We start from the raw sequence: 7081 nt of genomic DNA on the forward strand, positions 1-7081 counted from the left end.
AGCGGCCACTGCACTCCAGTCTGGGCGACAGAGTGAGACTCCAACTCAAGAAAAAAAAAACAGAAAACTGCATAAAGGGTAGGAGGCCCCTGGGCTTAAAGACAACTGAAACAAGGACTTGAACGTTGCCAAAACTTTGCCTCGCCAATTCCCATTTCTGTTTTTTGCTACTGCCAAATGTCTCAGACCAGCTTCCCTTGTCAAAGTTTCAAAGTTCTAACCTTGGCTTGCAACAGATCATATTTTCTTAGTTTTGCTACCTAAGAGAGGCTGCTCTCTTTTCCTTTAGTTTTGATTCAGAAAATCTGAGGGAAGGGAAGGGAGATTTCTGCTTCTGGCTATGATGGAGTAACTTGAGTAGCCCTCTTGGATTAATGGCAACTATAAAATTGGGCAGGATATACTAGACAATTATTTTCAACCAGCACAAGACTACCATATCTGACAGAAGGGAAACAGGCAGTGAGTGCCGCCCCCCCCCCCCCCCCCACCAATCACCCAGCTTCCTAAAGTTCAAAGAGGCTGGAGTCAGAGCAGAGCACAGTGGTTCTGCTGAGCTGAGAAGGCAAGAGATCATGGTGGAGAGCAGCTGAAACATTTGGAATCTCTGAGGTTGGGGAACAAGAGCAGAGGGAGCTGTTCAGAGAAGCAGCCCCAGAAATAATTCATATAGAGGTTCCCATAAGTCCATGTCTGACACTAGCCTCTATATCCTCAGAGCAAGACCACCTAATGCTTACTAGATAGCAGTTGCCACAGGGTTGAAAACAGTATAGAGATAGCAGAGATCAAGAACTGCTGGCATGAGCAGTGCTAAGGGACACTGGATTTCTGAGCCTGCAAAGGTGGAAATCTCTAACGATTGCAGCATCTGCTGGAATATTAGAAAGGCTGCACCTTAGGAATAAACACCATGTCCTATAATAAGACCTACTCTATACCTGCCCTAACAAAGCCTAAAATCAAGGCTTGACAAGATTGTCAGGGAAAACAGAATATGAATATTAAATCCTGCCAAGTTAGGGCCTGTAAAACTTCGTAGGCTTTCTATAGACATGAACTAACAAAGTATAAAACCAAGCATCATTTTTCTGCTTAGTTTTAAGATCTAAGCATTGTAGTGCAATGCCTTCTCGCTGCATTAAAGTGCAACTGTCTTTAAAGAAAAAACAAATCAAGCATCTACAAGTTTAGGTGGCCACTCAGTAACTGAAGTGCCTGCTGAAACAAGAATCATCACTTTTCAGGGAAGATAACAGAATCCAGAGTCTAAAACATATAATTTACAATGTCCAGTGTTCAATTAAAAATATCTAGACAAGCTGGGCTCGGTGGCTCAGCCTGTAATCCCGTGCCTTTGGGAGGCTGAGGTGAGTGGATTGCCTGATCCTGCAGGTTCGAGACCCACCTGGGCAGGCGAGACCTCTCCACAATAAATCAAAAATTAGCCGGGCGTGGTAGCGCGCACCTGCAGTTCCAGCTACTTGGAAGGCTGAGGCGAAGGATTGCTAGAGCCCAGCAGGTTGAGGCTGCGATGGCTGGGAGTGGCCACTGCACTCCAGACTGGATTACAGAGTGAGACTCCAACTCAAAAAAAAAAATCTAGACATACAAAGAAATAAGAAAATGTGATCCAGGCCAGGCATGGTAGCTCACACCTGTAATCCCAGTACTTTGAGAATCTGAAGCAGGAGGACTACTTGAGCCCAGGAGTTTGAGACCAGCCTAGACAACAAATGAGAGCTTATCTCTACAAAAAAAAATTTTTAAATATAGGCGTGGTGGCATGTGCCTATAATCCCAGCTACTTGGGAAACTGAGCTGGAAGAATCACCTGAACCCAGGAGGCTGAGACTGTAGTGAGCCATTATGGTGACACTGCATTCCGGCCTGGGAGACAGAGGAGACCCTGCCTCAAAAAAAAAAAAAAAAAAAAAAAGGTAGAGTTTTGGTATTTGATTAATATACCCAATATGTATTAAATACGTAATACTACTGGTGAGATATTTTGCATTCTTTTGTTCTAAATCTGAAACCTAATGTATATCTTACATTTTAAGCACATTTTAATCTGGACACTAATTGCCATTAGAAACTTTTTTTTTTTTTGAGTTGGAATCTCACTCTGTCGCCCAGACTTGAGTGCAGTGGCCGCTCCCAGCCACTGCAGTCTCGACCTGCTGGGCTCCGGTGATCCTTCCGCCTCAGCCTTCCGAGTAGCTGGAATTACAGGCACGCACTACCACACCCGGCTGATTTTTTGATTTATTGGAGAGATGAGGTCTTGCCAAGTTGCCCAGGCGGGACTCAAAATATTTATCGGTGGCCGGGCTCCATGGCTCAGCCTGTAATTCCAGCACTTTGAGAGGCTGAAGCAAGTGGACTGCCTGAGCCTGTGGGTTCGAGACCAGCCCGAGCAACTTGGCGAGATCTTGTCTCTACAATAAATCAAAAAATTAGCCGGGTGTGGTAGCATGCGCCAGTAATTCCAGCTACTTGGAAGACGCAGGCAGAAAGATCCCCGGAGGCCAGCAGGTCATTGCTGGGGTGGCCATGAGTGTGCCATTGCACTGCAGCCTGGGCAACGGAGTGACACTCCAACTCAAAAAAAAAGAAAAAGAAAAAAAAGAAGTGTTTAAAATCCATAAAATCTATAGTTGAATAAGCAGATTTTCATACTCATGTTCTAAGCATACTTAAAAGTTCTCCAATAACTGAAACAAGTATTAATTTTTTCAATAGACCACTATTTAAGGCAGTTTTAGGTTCAAAATAAAATTGAGCAGAAAATACAGAGAATTCCCACATACCCCATACCTACACACACACACAGCCTCACTCACCATCACTATTCTGCACTAGAGAGTAGAATGTCATAGTTGATGAACCAATATTGACACATTATGATCAAGCAGTCTATAGTTCACATGAGGATTCATTCTTCGTGTTACATTTTATGTGTTTGGACAAATGAATAATGACACGTATCTGCCATTATAGTATGATATCAAATAGTTTCACTGCCCTAAAAGTTCCAGGCGCTCCACTTATACCTCCTCCCTTACCCCTAAATCCCTGGCCACCACTGATCTTTTTACTGTCACATAATAGGAATCATACAGCATATAGCTTTTTCAGATTGGCTTTCATTTAGTAATTTGCATTTAACATCCCCCCGTGTCTTTTCATGGCTTGACAGCTCATACTTTTTAACCTGAATAATATCCTGTTGTGTGAATATACTGCAGTTTATTTATTCATTCACTTATTGAAGGACATCTTGATTGCTGCAAGTTTTGGTAATTATGAATAAAGCTGCTAAAATATTCATGTGCATGTTTCTGTGTGGACCTGTTTTCAACTCATTTGGGTAAATACCAAGGAGCAATTTCTATTGTAGTAAAATATACATAAAATTTACCACTATACATTTATACTATATATAAAGCATACAATTCAGTGGCATTAAATACATTTACAGTGTTGTGCAACCATCACCACTACCTAGTTCCAGAGCTTTTCCAACAACCTAAATGGGAACCCTGCACCCATCAGGCAGTAACTCAAATATTTTTAAACCCATTAAAATGAAATAAAATTAAAAATTAAGTTCCTCAGTTATAATAGCCACATTTTAAGTGCTCAGTAGCCACATGTGACTAGTGGCTAGAGGCTATGGAATAGCACAGGTCTAGAGGAAGAGAATTAGAGGCAGAGAAAAAAACAAAAGCAAAGCCTTTGATGCAGGAATGCATTTGTTCAAAGAACAATTAGTTGGCCAGTGTGACTGGAGTCCAAAGAGCAAGAGATAGGGATTATGGTAAGTGAGGTAGCCAGGAGTCAGCTAATGCAGGTCCTTATCATAGTAAAGACTTTAGATTTATTTTAAGGATGATGGAAATTTTACCAAAAAAATTTAAAATTCTCACTAGCTGCTGTGTTGAAAGGATTGAAAGGATTCAAGAGTGAAGCAGGGAAACTTTAAAGGCTATTATACTAGGGGGGACCCAAAAAACCCAGAATTATTTTTTGGAGGGCAGGCCTCTTGTAATACAAGCTTCCCCCGCTAGGTAAGTATTCTAGGAACCCATCAGCATCAGTGTACCAGCTGGCGTTGAGAGGCTGCATTCAGCTTCAGTGAAAAGAAAAAAAATTTGGGGGGTATTACAGTACATTTACCCATTTCATAATGGGTGATTTATGAGCGCAGCTGCCCACAAAGCACAGTGTTCAGTAGTTTTTGATCCAAACAGCATGACCCCCATGGCCCACCCTCCCTATTCACCCGATCTCCCCACAAGTGACTTTTGTTTCCCCAATGAAAAACTTTTCAAAGGGAAACGTTTTGCTGATGTGGAAGAGGTGAAACAAAAAACAGCAGAAGCACTAAAAGGCATCAACATTGACAAGTTCAAAAACTGTAGAGCAGTGGAATAAATGTCTCAGAAGGTATATTGTATCAAACTGAGAGTACTTTGAAGGTGGAAGTTTAAACATGTAAGAATAAACACAATTTTATATAAATAAGTTCTGGGCTTTTTTGGGCCAGCCTTGTAGTAGATGATGGTTTTTTTGGGGTTTTTTTTTTTTTTGAGTTGGAGTCTCACTCTGTGGCCCAGACTGGAGTGCAATGGCCACTCCCGGCCGCCGCAGCCTCGACCTGCTGGGCTCTGGTGATCCTCCACCTCAGCCTTCCAAGTAGCTGGAACTACAGGTGCGTGCTACCACGCCTGGCTAGTTTTTTTTCGATTTATTGTAGAGATGAGGTCTCACCAGGCGGGTCTCAAACCCGCGGACTCAGGCAATCCACTCACCTCAGCCTCCTAAAGCATGGGATTACAGGCTGAGCCACCGAGCCCGGCTTGAGATGATGGTCTTGAACTAGGGATGTATCTGAGGTGATGAGAAGTGTTTGGATTTAGGATTTATTCTGAAGTTTATTGTACTTTCCAATTGGATGTTAGGTATGAGAAAGAAAAACAAGTTTCAGATGCCACTGCCATCAAGTAATTACAATAATGAAACAAAATGATAGTTCTGATATTTCAGTATTCAGTATGAATATCTCTGCCTTAGTGAGTTGCAATAAGAGTGATACAAACATGTACATCGGCTGGGCGTGATGGCTCAAGCCTGTAATCCCAGCACTTTGGGAGGCCGAGGTGAGAGGATTGCCTGAGTCTAGGGGTTCGAGACCAGCCTGGGAAACTTAGTGAGACCTTGTCTCTACAGTAAATCAAAAAGTTAGTCAGGCATGATGGCGTGTGCCTGTAGTTCCAGCTACTTGGAAGACTGAGGAGGAAGGATCGCCTTAGTCCAGCAGATTGAGGCTGTAGTGGCCGTGAGTGTGCAACTGCACTCCAGCCTGGGCAACAGAGTGAGGCTCCAACTCAAAAAACAAAAGTACATCATAGAGAATATAATAATGGATTATGAAGTACATGTGCTTTATATTTCTGTTAAAAGGGTAATAAATTCCATAGACTCTGGAATAAGAGACCTACTGAAAGACTGTTGAAGATCTGAGATACTTTTATTACATTACTTAATGAACATCCTATCTCATTAGTGTTTTCATCTAGGATTAGTTTTGAGTAGTTTAAAAAGCATGCAAGCTGGGCTTGGCAGCGCAAGGCTGTAGTCCCAGCTACTTGGGAGGCTGAGGTGGGAGGACTGCTTGAGCCAAGGAGTTCAAGTCTAGCCTGGACAACATAGCAAGACTCTCTCTCTCTCTCTTTTTTAAGCATGCAAAAATACCTGCTACTAGTTTTTTGCATTACATTTTTTCCTATGGCCACTGCTTTGCTTTATACTTTTTTAAAAGTTCATATATTTTTTTTTTTTTTGAGTTAGAGTCTCACTCAGTTGCCCAGGTTGGAGTGCAGTGGCATGATCATGGCTCACTGCAACTTTGCCCTCCTGGACAAAGGCGATCATTCAACCTCAGCCTCCCAAGTACCTGGGACTACAGGCTTGCACCACCACACCTAGCTAATTTTTAATTTTTTGTAGAGACAGCGTCTCACTATGTTGCCCAACCTAGCCTTGAACTCCTGGGCTCAAGCTATATTTCTGCCTCTGTCTCCCAAAGTGCTGGGGTTACAGGCTTGAGCCACCACGTCTGGCCTATAGTTCACACTTTAGACCATTATTTTCTTCTAAACTTTCGGACAAGATTGTTATTGATGTTGTTACATTAACATTTACCATTTAAGGAGCAAGGAAAGCACTTTACTGTTTTCATAAATATGTTCACAATTTACTTAGGGATTGCAGAAAAGTGACTAGTAGAAAGAGACCGTGATAGCTCAGGTGAAAAACAGAATGTAACAATTATCCTTTCTGAACAAATGGTGTTAAAATGTTAAATAAATTGCAAAAGGATTTAGGCTTACTACCAAAAACTTTTTTTTTAGTTGGAGTCTCACTCCATTGCCCAGGCTGGAGTGCAATGGTATGCTCACGGCCACCCCAGCATCGACCTGCTGGACTCAGGTGATCCTTTTGCCTTAGCCTTCCAAGTAGCCAGAACTACAGGTGCACACTACCATGCCTGGCTAATTTTTTGACGTATTGTAGAGATGAGGTCTCACCAAGGCCCAGGCTGTTCTCGAACTGTGGACTCAGGCAATCCCCTCACCTCAGCCTTCCAAAGTGCTGGGATTACAGACGTGAGCCACAGCGCCTGGCCTGTCAGCAAACTTTCTAAACTTAATTATAATAAAGCTGTGCGTGGTAGCTCATGCCTGTAATCCCAGCACTCTGGGAGGCGGAGACAAGAGGATAGCCTGAGCTCAGAAGTTCGAGACCAGCCTGAGCAATGTGGCAAGACCTCATCTCTACAAAAAAAAAAATTAGCCAGGTGTGGTGGCACATACCAGTGGTACCAGCTACTTGGAAGGCTGAGGTGGAAAGACCACCTGAGCCCAGCAGGTCAAGGCTGTGGCGGCCATGAGCATGTGACCACACACACTCCAGCCTGGACGGCAGAGTGAGATTCTGACTTTAAAAAAAGAAAAAAGAAAAAAAAAGATAACATTGCTATAGGAGGTGGCATAAAGAGCAAAATGGGGGGGGGGGG

Source organism: Carlito syrichta, unplaced genomic scaffold, assembly GCF_000164805.1.
Source record: "Carlito syrichta isolate Samal-C Ts95f unplaced genomic scaffold, Tarsius_syrichta-2.0.1 Scaffold312149, whole genome shotgun sequence".
NCBI lineage: Eukaryota > Metazoa > Chordata > Mammalia > Primates > Tarsiidae > Carlito > Carlito syrichta.